The sequence below is a fragment of the Ursus maritimus genome, unplaced genomic scaffold, assembly GCF_017311325.1.
Source record: "Ursus maritimus isolate PB19 unplaced genomic scaffold, ASM1731132v1 scaffold_24, whole genome shotgun sequence".
Lineage (NCBI taxonomy): Eukaryota > Metazoa > Chordata > Mammalia > Carnivora > Ursidae > Ursus > Ursus maritimus.
In genome coordinates this window covers 3,850,298-3,862,609 of record NW_024424897.1, presented here as the reverse complement: position 1 = coordinate 3,862,609, position 12,312 = coordinate 3,850,298, and positions in this window count along the sequence as shown.

Below are 12,312 nucleotides of genomic sequence, written 5' to 3'. Positions count from 1 at the left end.
CCTCAAGCTGTCAACTTTGGGGGGTCCAGAGAGGCCCAGGATGAGGGTTTCTCTAGAGGGTCACTCTACCTGGCCCTGCACATGCCAGGTTGCAAGCCTCAGGGGCTGGTTCGAGGCAGGGAGCAGCGCAGAGAAAATGTGCAAAGTGGCTTCCTGGGGAGGCAGGGCTGCCCCATCCAGGGTCTGCAGATTGGGGAGGGTCCCATCAGGATCCACCTCTCCTCTGCACCAGCGAAGGCCCTGACCCCAGCGCCATCCAGGGGAGTACGTGCCAGCCCCCCGTGGGGTGGGCTCCTGTCGCTTTCCTGCCTGGTGGGGCAGCCCGCAAACACATTGCGACGGCAGCTGGCACCTCCTTCCTCCAACAAGATGGCATGGTTTGCCCCATGAATTGTCCCGGGATCCCCCTAAAAGGTGGTCCCAGCCCTGAGGCTGCCTTGACGAGGCTCTCCTGCCCTTCTCTGACTCCTCCTCCCCCTCCTCTCCCTCCCAGAAGGCCTTGGGGCCCAGCTGTGACCCCAGCACCCCTGGCCAGATGTGTGCCTGCTCCAGGCCCCCTGGGATGGCCTCAGTGTGCTGCATCAGCATTGCTCAGGCTTTGGCTGACAGGAGCTGGAGAGAGGAGGGAACACCCCACAGGCCTTGCTGGACAGCAGCCCCTCATAACCTCCCTGGCTTGGTTCCTTGGGGAAAACGAGACATCATTGAGCCCCACAGAAGGGAGGTTTCCTTGGAAAGGATCGGAAATGTTCCGATTTCCAAGCCCTTTCGGGGCCCCGTGGGCTGCTCCTTGTTTCTTGGTGATAAGGAACAGGGAGCTCGCTGCCTCCCTCCTTCCTGTCCTCTCCCCTTCCCCGGGAGGCTCGTGCAAGGTGGCATCTTGTTGTGGCAGCTGAGCAAAGCCCACTCACCCTCAACTTCTGTCCTCTCCTGGGTGGGAACCACAGTGTTGTTGGGCTGTGGTGCAAGGGTCGCCTCTGAGGCTCCCCTCCCACCCCCTGCCCACCTGTCAGCTCTCATCTCTCTGTTCCAGCCACAGGGGGCTTCTCCCACTGCCCAAAAAGTTCCATTCTCTCTCTCACCCCTTGGCCTTTGAACACGCTTCCCCTAGGCCAGGAATCAGCAAACTTTTTTTTTTTTTTTTCTGCGAAGGGCCAGATAGTAAGCCCTCCGTGCCGCCTGTGCGGCATGAAAGCAGCCCCAGATGACCCACAATTTGCAAACCAATGAGTTTGGCTGTGTCCTCATAAAACTTTATGGGTATTAGAACTTGAATTTCATGTAATTCGTATGTGTCAGGAAATAGTATTCTTTTTATTTTGTTTTGCAACCATTTGAAAATGTAAAAACCATTCTTTGTTCCCGGGCTGAACAAATACAGGCAGCAATGCTGGATTTGGCCTCTGGGCTGTGGTTTCAATTCCAAGCCGCCCCTGCTACAGGCCTCCCCTGCTCTAGGCAGCCCCCTGCTCTACACTGCCCCCTTGGGTCACGCCTACTCGCAGTGCAGCTGACACACCCCTTCCCTGACCAGGCGAGAGCATCTGGTTGGACACACCCACGACACCCCAGACTAGGTCTTCCCAATAGACAGCCTAGCACAGAGCCTGACACACTAAGTGCTCAATCAATGTGGATTAAACGTGGTTCCCACATGTTGTCTCCTTTGATCCTCACGACATCTGAGTGAAGCATAGCTATTATGCCTATTTTATAGATGAGGCAACAAAGCCCAGAAAAGTTAAGTAACTTGCCCAGGGTCACCCAGCTAGCTGGGGCAGAGGCAGGAGTCAAGCCTGCACACCATTCCCTGGGCAGCTGGGGGGCAAGGGCCCAGTTCCGAGCCTCTGTCCACAGGCTAGGCCTCCAGGGGTTGTGACCAGGCTGCTCCTGGGGTCAGGGAACCCTCCCAGCCCGGCCTTCGTCCCTGGCATCGTGGGCTCTGATAGAGCTCTCATCACCTTCTGTTCTCCTGAAGGTTCCTGCTTTTCCAGGGGGTGACATTCTTTGTGCCTCAATTCTGGGCTCAGATTCTGCCTCCTCAGGGCCAGGCCCAGTGATGCTGGATCCCTGATTCTGTGGTCACTCCTGCCCCTCCCCAGCCATCCATCTGAGCTGCCACGTCACACACGGGCCAGTGACAGCTGTGCTCCCGGACCCCTGGCTGTAGACATCCCCCCTCCCCCACCGCCATGGCCTGCCCTCGGCCTCCAACCCAGTCCTTCTTGCCAAGTGTTATTCTCCCGTATGTCAGAGGAGGACGATTACCCTGACACCTTTGCACTCCCGGCATCAGCCCAGGAATTGGGGTGCACTCCTGAGCAGGCCAGGCCAGATAAATACGTGGTCTGGCTGTGGTCTGCTTTCCCACCGTGAGGCATCTCAGGGGCCTTCCGAGGTTGGGGGGGGGGATGGTGCCAGCCCCCTGCTTCGGTCCTGCAGTCGTGACCCCAGAGCCAGCGTGGCCACTGGACCCTGCCTCTCCCTTCTAGCTCTTTCCCACAGAACATCCTGGCTTCAGGAATTCTCATCGTCCGGGCCAGAGTTCATCGGAAGTTCCCCCATCCACCCCCTCTCCCATCCCCTGGAGGCAAGCAAGGAGAGAGAGGGTCATGCAGCTGAGCTGGCCGAGAAGAAAGCTGGCTCCACTAGCGGGCTGGCGGCTTGGGGCAGGACCGTGCAGGTAGCTCCAGGGTCGATCCCATGCTGGACATCGTGGCCACGGGGGCGATGTTAACACAACACACCACCAGAGCCCCGAGGCTCAAGGAATCGATGCCCAGCCCCAGGACACCGGCTGGCCCTGCAGGGGCGGCGTGCAGACAAAGGGGCTGGCAAGCTGGCAGAGAAATTCCAAGGAAGCAGATGTGGTCCGTTAGAAGAAGCCCCAAAGCTCTCCCCTCTTCTCCTCCCTCCTCCCCTAGAACTATTGCCTAAAATGCCCAGGGTCTCCAGCCAGAGAGTGTGAGGATATGTCCATGCTGGGTCCCGGGGGGGTTCACTCCATGCAAAAGCAGCACTCTGGTCTCGGTCATGCCAAGTGCCACCTGCCACTTGCCACCAAGAAGGCGGGGATGTGGTTCCTGGGCTGGGCCGAGGGCAAGATTGAACACCTGCGAAACAAGAAGGAAGGGAGGGAGAAAGGGAGGGGAAATTTGGGGGGGGAGGAAGAAAATAAAAAGATGGGAAGGGAAGGGGAGTAGAGGGGAGGGAAGGGAGGAGATGGGACCATGAATCACCTCCCCATTTTGCAGGGATACTTGGGAGGGCCTTGGGCTGAGAGGCCCCTAGGTGTATCTGTGCTTACGGGCTGGCTCTGCGTGGCATTTGTGGCCCGCCCGGGCGAGCCTCCTATGGGCTCCGGCCCCTGGTCCAGCCGGGATGGGCAGCCCCCGTGCCCGCAGGCCTGGTCGCCTGGGCAACATCCTTTGTTAGGCACCAGCATCTGAAAATGTCAAACCGTTTTCCGAGGGTCAGATCTGGTTCCCTCCCTTCTTTCCCCTTCTCCTTTTTCAATTCCAGTCGCCTCTGCCCAAGCTACAAACTTCCTCTGTCTCCATGGGGACGGAGGAGGGCTGTCTCTCTTTTTCCGTCCCAAACATCTGTCTCTATAAACAGTTGTGCACGCAGCACCTCCTCCTTCTGGGCCTGGGCTTCGGGGAGGAAGTGCTTTGTTTATCTGGAGGGGGTCGGCTTCCTTGCTCCTCTGGGGTTGGCCCGCCTGGAATGGCTGCAACCCTGGACTCTGGGAGCCCTGGGCCAGTGGGCGGCAGCCAGTGCTCGCCGCTCCCTGGGGCCAGCGCGTGTGGGAAGGGCGGCTGCTCTGCGCGGTCCTCTGGTGGATCCGAGCTCCGCTTTGCTGGCTGGGTTGCTGTGGACAGGTGACTTAACCTCTCTGAGCCTGTTTCCTCCTCTGTAAAGCGGGGGTTGCTAGTCATGCCTCCCTAACAGACTTGTTGAGGGCCGAGGAGGTGATCTTCACAAGGTGTCTGTCGGGTGCATTCAGGGGGGCGCCCTCCAGAGGCTCTAATATTTCCTGCTCCCAGAGACCCTTCCACTGAGTCACTACCATCACCAGCCCCAATCAGGAGAAGCTGAGACACGGGGAGGTTAACTGGCCAGAGCTCTATGGGAACTCAGTCGCAGGAACAGGATTCCACCCCAGGACGCAAACCCAGGCACGTTCCACCCCATCAGGACCTCTACCCAAACCCCATGGCCTCCATTTGCAGACCGAAGGGCTTGGGTCAAGTGACCTCTTCCCCAGCTTGAAACTTTGATTTATTTCAGGGAAGAGGGTGGGGTGAGCTAAGAAGTTAGTGGGGTTTTGCCAAGAGCCAGGGACTGGAATGCATGATGTATGGGCGAGGAGTCAGGGACAGGGACTCCGGTGACTCAGCCCTGCTTTCCCTGGCTGGTGGAAATGAGAATTGGACCACAGGCAAGAAGGCAGGACTGGCCCCGGCCCAGGCCCAGCCCCAGCTTGGCCACCTTGGAGAGCGTGTCCTGGGCCCACAAGGCCCAAGCGCCAGCATCACTCCCATAGGGTCACCAACCTAAATTCCAGCTCCAGGGCCAACTTTTTCCCGTGTCCACAATTCTAGTGTGGTGCCCAGGATGAGATCGATGACCCTGTTTCTAGATGATCAAAGGACAGAGCCCATAAACAACCATGTCAGTGGCCAAGAGTGACAGATTGGGCTCCGGAGCAGGGAGAACTGGGTTTGAGTCCAACTCACTTACTTACTGGCTGACCTCAGGTGAATTAATCTGAGACTCGGTTATCTCATCTGTAGAATGGGGAGCAGAAGAGTACCCACTAGAGGGGATGCTGACAAAGGGCTCGGGGTTTAGCATAGTGAGTGGCTCTGGAGGACCTCACTTCAAAGACCCAAACTGAAAGACAAAATGGTTAAGAATTCCAAGGTGACCGCAGAGCACTAGACCCCAAGCAGAAGGCTCCTGTGTGACTGCCTGTCCCCGAGGAAGTGATGTGTCTGCTGTCTCCCAGGATGTCTTCCAGGGACTGACTACGGTGCTCCCGAGCACAGGTGCTGGGAGGAAGGGAGAAGTTACACACGGGTTCCCAGCCCCGCTGTGGTCAAAGTTCATCCCCCCCGTGAATGATGGCCCTGGACCTCATGGATGCTGAGTGGTCCTTCAGCACCCCAGGCCCGGCGGGAAGGAAGAACTTGGGGTGCTGGCCCCGGGCCAGGTTTGGTGGGGTGAACCTCCCCTCCCCGCCCCAGCCCGGCCCTCCACACAGGCCAGGAGCATCTGAGATGGGACATCATCGGACGTGTGGGCCTTCCCAGAGGTGGCTGAGTGAGCTGCGATTCTGCAAGGAAAGCCCTTGTTTGGGGAGGCACAGTCCTGCAGCGTTTCGGGGAGAAAGAGGCATCATGTCTACAACTTAGCCTCAAGTGGCCCAGGAAGAAGTGGGGATCCAGGCAGAAAGAGAAACAGTAACGCGAACTGGCAACAAGTGAACGGTATCTGGAAATCGTAGAACTTTTGCAACTTTTCTGTCAGCCTGAAATTATTTCAAAATAAGAAGTGGGGGTTTCTTGTTGGGCTTTGTTTTGAAGGGTCTGGGGGGAAAATACCAGCAAAGAGTCAGTCCTGCTGCTGGCCGGTTGGTGCCGCTGGGAGGACTCCCGGTTCTGTGGACGCACCGCGGCTGTGGGCGAGAGCAGCGCCGTGGCCCCGCAGCGCCAGCACCCCCCACTCCTGCCGCCGTGGGGCTCCAGCTTTCCGGCCTTGTGGCCAGTCTTTCCCTTTGGGGGGCCGGTGACTCAGCTGAGGGCTCTATGTGGCAGGAAGTGGGCACCGTGACTCATGGGGTGGCTCTGCACCCTCCCTCCTGGAGGCCGGGATAGCGGCTGAGGTCCCTGGCCAGAGATGGCCCCCAAAGAGGGGGAGCTGCACCCCACGGTCATGATTCCAGGGAGCGCTGCTCGAGGGGAGGCGGGCTGGGGTGGGCCCTTCCTCGCCCTCTGGAGGCTGGCTGAACGCGCCCTCTGCCAGCTCTGTCCACAGCCTGCGGTGGCTTCCGGCCATCTGTGGGCACACGCACGATGCCGGACGCTCCTTAAGAATTCCCCACCGTCTGCACAGGCGGCAGCCGCTGCCAAGGCCCCTGACCCCGCTGGCTGCCCCAGCCACGTGCACTTGCAGGGGCTCGTTAGCACTCAGCAGCCGTGCAGACGTCCGGGTGCCCGTTCCCTGGGGCCCAGGCCCGCTTCCAGCCCGTACAGCTCGAGCTCCACATCATTTCCCTCTTGCTTGACGATCAGTGCCGGGAACGGACGTGCTCTGTCACTGGTAGGTTCAAACCCAGCGCCCAGTTAGGGAACGGACATTGACCAGGGCCGGACAGAGCCGTCCCTCCAGGACTCCCCGGCCTCTCCCGCTTTCTCCTCACTTAGGGCTGAGGCTCCTCACTTTAAAGTTAAGGCCTGCTCGCGGGGAGGGGACCCCATGCTGATGCATCCATTGTCTCGTTTATCCTCATAGCAGAGAAAGAGAGAAAGAAGCTGAGGCTCAGAGAGGTTAAGGAACTTGCCTGAGGCTGCACAGCACACAGGTCTGGATTTGAGCTCGGGTCTTCCTGACTCCGAAGTCCACCCTGCCCTCTCCCACCTTCTGACGGGTGTGCATTCTCCTTCAGTGGTCATGGCTCTGTGCTTGGTCTCCCCAGCTCGAGGGGGAATCTGGGAGAGTTGGCTGGGGGTATGGTTCCTCATTTTCTAAAGCCTCTTAGCACCTGGAGTCCCGACACATCGAGGCACTCAGGCATGACTCGCAGGTGGACCCGGTGTCAGACGGATGGACGGGCGGATGGACGGACGGACGACTGACGGGGGTGGCTCTGGGCACAGCAGCAGCCCTCTGCAGCAAATCCTGCCCCTCCCGTCCCATCCCAAGTGGGTCTCCACCCACCCCCTCCCTCCCTTCCCAGGCTGCCTGGTCCCGGCTCCCACCGCCAGGGCTGGGCTGCCTAGCCTCTCACTTCCCATCTGTTCCCCACTTTCCCTCTCTGGTGCTTCTCTCTGTTCCTCTCTCTCTCTCTTGAGTTTGTTTTCTGTTCCCTCTTTCCCTTGACTCCCCTCCTCCTCTGTGTTGTTACCAGGCTGCTGTCATCCCTCCCACGGCTAGGCTTCCCCCCAGGGCCACCCCCACTCAAGGGCCCGGCCTGTCTGGGTCACTTTCCACGTCCTGGGTGCAAACACAGCCCCAGGGGAGGTGCTGCTAGTGATTGGAAGGGGACCCTGGGGTCACCTGGTCCGGCCTCCCGGGTGGTCAGCCTACCTGTGCCGGAGCTCCTCTGCCGGCGGCAGGCTCACTGCCTCCCTCCCGGTCCTGCGTGGACAACGGCGTAGGTTCTTGGGAGACCCGGACAAGATGGTGCTCTGAGGATCTGGCATTTTCCCCTTTCATTATGTTGAGTTGAAATCAGCCTCCTGGAAACTTCCCTTGTTCTTTGCTCTGGGGGAGCCATGTCCCTGTGATCAACTCTCTGGTGAGACCGCTCCTGCTGTCTTCTCTCGGGCGACATATCCTGGCTGCCATCGGAGATTTCCTGCCCCTCTGGAATGTGTGTGTTCACACCTTTCTGTCCTTCCCCTGACACCCTTGTGATGTTGCTCTTTAAACATGTTTGCCCAGAACAGTGCCCACGGCGGCCCGCCGAGGACCGGAGGCCACTCCGTCCTGATGAGGACCAGGGTGTGGCGGCTTTCTGGTGTCCCGTGGCACCCGAGCGCGAACTCACATGCAGTCAACCTCCTCCTCCACGGCGCTCGGTCCTGGGGCCCCCAGGGCATCGCATTCAGGACCCTATGTGCTAATCCTGTGTCTTTTCACCTACTGTCCTAGCTTCTCATAGGTTTGCATCTAGACAAGTTGCGTCACCCCCCGGTTTCATCTGGAAATCTGATCCTATGCCTTCATGCTGCTTACTCAAGTCATTGATGAAAATGCTGAGCGGGGCTTGGTCTGGGCCAGAGCCTTACACTGATCTCCAGATGGGCGTTGTTCCTTCGTCAATGGCTCTTTGGTTTGTTCGAGGAAGGCTGTCCGCTACGACTGTATTGTTTTCTAGGCTACTTTCCCACGTTTCCATAACGGTACCACAGACGGTCAGGTGTTCTGGTGGGAGCAAGACGTTCTATCTCCGTAGATCTCTATGATCTGAGGACCCTACCAAAGAAGAAAGGACTCACGTTGGCCTGAGTTGCTAAGAGTGAACTGTTTATTTTTTTTTAATCCTTGAAAAAAGGATAGTATTCAGTTTGTTAAAATTCCAAAATACAGATAAATGAGAAAGAATTTTAGGGCACTCTAAACGCCCGTCTGCAGAGATAAGTAAGCACTTTAAGCACTTCAAACACTTCGGTCTGTATTTTGACAAGTTCCTAAAAACATCTAGAAATGTATATGTCAAGAAATGCCTAAGAGTGTAATCAGACCTCAAATAGTCTTTTGTGACCTGTTTTCACTACTATCTTGTGACTATCTTCACATCTGAACAGACGTGCGGCTACATAAATGGTCGTTGTTGGTTGCATAGCGTTCCGTTACCAGGACATCACCTGTTACAGATCCCACGTGAGTGGATTCCAAAATTTTTTAACCTTTATAAACACTGGCCTATATATATATATTGTGACCACGTCTGGCTCCTTCCCTGAAATCAGTTCAGATATTTCGGTCTGCCTCTTCTAAGTGCCCTTCGAGTCCCAGTAGTGTTTTCTCCGTACGTCTCTGGTCAAAGTAGTTCCCATTACAATCATTACACACTACCACCTCCCGCTTGTAGCTGCTAAGGCCTTTAGGGAGCACCAATTTAAGAGTTCACCCCCAGTGCCTAACACAGTGGCTGCCACTCAGGGGCACTCCATAAATGCTTGTTGACTAAGGGCATGAATAAATGAATTTGTTTAAGGGTTCGTTCCGGAGTTCAACTGGTGGTTACCGTCCTAGTCCTGGTTACCAGCCTCTCGAGTCTGATCCCTGCTCCCCAGGGGCCCGGTTTGCCTGTCTTCCTGCCATTCTGCCAGCCTCGGGGATGACAGAAAAGGCACCGCTCCCCAGCCTGGGGTGCAAGCTCCCTCCTGTCCTGGGAGGCAGCCCTGGGCGGGCACTGGAGTTGATTCATAGCCTTCAGCCCGTTCTTACTGTCTCCTCCCCTATGGGATTTCGGTTCCCCCTCAACCTCGCCCTGTCCTGCTTTCTTTCTGAGTGTGACGGAGAACCAAGGAAAGCTGAGGGTGGGCTTCCAGACCTGCAGAGCCTTTTGGAGAAGGGGCAAGGGTGTGGTCACCTTGAGCCGCTCTCCTGTCAAGGAGCACACCAGCTCTTGCTCTGTAGGGCTTTGGGGGGGGGGGGGGGGGCGCAGGTACACAGTAGGTGCTCAATAAAAGCAGTCTGTTCTCTTTCCTCTTTGACACAGTTCAGTCTTCTCACCTAGGTGCTGGGTCTGTCCTTTTGCACTCACTTCTGTTTGAGAGCCCTCCCTCCTTCCCTCCTTCTCTGCTCCTTTTGAAATAGGACCTCAGCTCCCTGTAAGGCTCCCAGTGCTGTATTCCCTGACCTTCTGTGACTGGATTGTCCGAACTCTGCTTTTTCCCCCTGGTTTCTCATTTTTCCTTGGCTCATTTTCACTCTTAGAACTGTAGCTTTTGTCGGCCAGAATTCCCTGAACTTTTTGAAAAAATATCCCCTAAGTAGGGTGCCCACCTGACAGTTCCCCATCTCTCTTTCCTTGGCTATTATAAGCCTACAGGGAATCACCCTGTGTGAACCACGAGGCCACGGTGACATTCCTTTCCTGGAGTGCGAACATCAGCCTCCTCACGGGACTGAAGACCCCCCCCCCACGCCCACCGCCAACAGTCGCCCTGAACCCCGTTAGCCCGAGACTAACTAATGGTGCTGTGTCCGCCTCTGTGAGGGGTTGAGAGAGGCCACGGAATCCAAAATCACAAAATCGGTGGAGCTTTGACCCCGCAACATAAACCCAGGGACTGGGGAGAGAAAGGGGAGTGAGACTCAGTGTCCCCCACAAGGCGCTTCGACTCTCGGGAGGAAGAGTTGAGGGCTTAGAATGGAGCGTTTGTGACAGAAAGCAAGGGGACATAAAGATGAAGGGGGGAAGCTCAGGACGGATTTTTTTTTTTTTTTTAAGGATTTTAAAACTCTGTTGCCTTCCTGTTTCTTCATCAGGGGTAAGTAATTTCCAGTCATCCCATCCATTAAACAAATATGTATTAAGAAAGAAAAACACGCCCGAGAGCCTGCCGTGCTAGCTGGACGCACAATGAGGCCTTCTCGGGAGGCCGAGCTCTGCGCCTTGAGAAAGCATGAAACAGAGGGGACACCAAGGGCAGAGGGCAGATGCCCAGCCCCTGTCATCTTGGGCTCCACTTGAGGGGCTCAGGGCTGGGTCATTGAGAGAGTGGAAATCTCTGGAAAAACCCTAATAACCCTGTTGCAACATTCTAGGAAAATGGCCCATCTATTGAATAAGGGTGAATCAGCCAGGGGAAGGTTTGGGGCAGTCTCTGCCCTCCCACACCGACGTGTCCCCACCCTCCGGTTCCCCAGTGATGCTCCGGCTACCCTCTGGGGGCCGGGGTGGGGGGAGAGGGTGGCGCTCCTATCCGGAATTTCAACGAGACACATGCAAATGGCCAGCGGGCACTTCAGGGGAAGTTATGAGGTGAGAGGGGTCCCGCAAAGCAGAAGTGAGAGCAGTGAGATTTCCCAGTCCCCTCCCGTGCACCCCTCCCCTCCCCCACGCCCCCGTGTGGGCCCTGGTCCTTCCCTCTCAGAAAGGAGGCCTGTGGTTTTTCCCCAATTACCCAAGTCTGAGAAAATGTCCATGTTTAAAGGAAACTAATTTGTCAGTCTCATTTCAGCCCCAGAATTGAGGAATAGAGTTGGGGCACCTGGCGGGGCTGGTGAGTAGGAGACGGAAGGAGGAAAGGAACAGCCCCCCACCCCCCAGAGCAGCACAAGTCAGGTGGAGAACCCAAGCCAGAGCCCACTGTGGGGTGTTACCTCCCTCGCTCAATACCTCCGTCAGTGGGTGGTGGGGCCAGGACCTGACTTAGTCCACCAGGTTTCCGGGCCTTCTGGCCCCAGTGCCCTGGACCCCTGGACTGCAAGCCTCCCTAAGACCAGGCAGATGCTATTCGGGAAACCAGAACCCCACTTCTCAGAGCTCTTGGCCTCTACACAGATGCACCTCTGAAAAACGCCGCCTTCCCGTTCCGTTCTGATGGAGCAATTCTGCATTCCCGGTAACTTCCACTTTTAATTAATCGCCAATTGATTACCCTACCATTTACACGTGAGTGTGAAGGCTCGGGCCTGTCAGGAAGTCAACTACCTATCGACAAGTGAGTCAGAGCGCTGGGTGGCTGTGAGTTATTCATGAGCCAGGATGTTGGCGGACCTGAGCTCCCCCTCACCTGTTCCAGCTTGCCCTGAAAGATGGAAGTGAAGGGCTCTGGGGAGAAAGTGGTTTCCTGCCTCTTCCTGGGCCCACGTTTGAACCACACTTTCTTCTCTCTCTCTCTCTCTCTCTCGCTCACTCACTCTCTCTCCCTCTCTCTCTCTTTCACCAGATTGCCGTCCCTGGTTTGGTGGCTTTCTGCCTGACCTTTTACCCATATCCTCCAGTGTTAACCAAGGCTAACCCAAGGTGTCAACAAAACTAGACGGCATCGATTAAAGAACCAGTGGTAAACTGTAGACGGTATTTCGTTTTCTGACGGGGTAAGCTGAGCAGAGTTGGGTATGGGGACAAGTTTCATTGTTTATTCATATATAACTACTTTGTATTTGTTCTCATTGAGGATAAGTATACATTTAGTACTTGTTTTACAACTCACAGGTATTCCTGTGATCATGTGAAAGGAAAAGAAAGGGGGGTGGGGGTGGGGGTCTGGACCCAAGGCAGCTGCGGCTCGAGGGGAAGGGGGCCATCCCGTGGCCAGCGGTGCCTACGCGCTGGTCTCACCATGTCAAGCAAGCCACTTCACCTCCCTATACCTTGGCTTTGTCAAGGACTCTCCCTCTTCCTCCCCCTCCTGCCACCAGCTGTGGGAGGTGGGCGGCTGGCAGGAGGGAGACCACCTGGGGCTGGTTGCAAATGCAGCACCTCAGCCCCCACCAGAGGCCTGAAGAACCAGTCTGCATTTTAACAAGATCCAAGGGGTTCATGCTGACAGTCAAGTTTGAGAAGCACTGGGCTGAATGACACAGTGCAGTTAAAACACCTCGTGGAGTGGGAGCATGGACAGA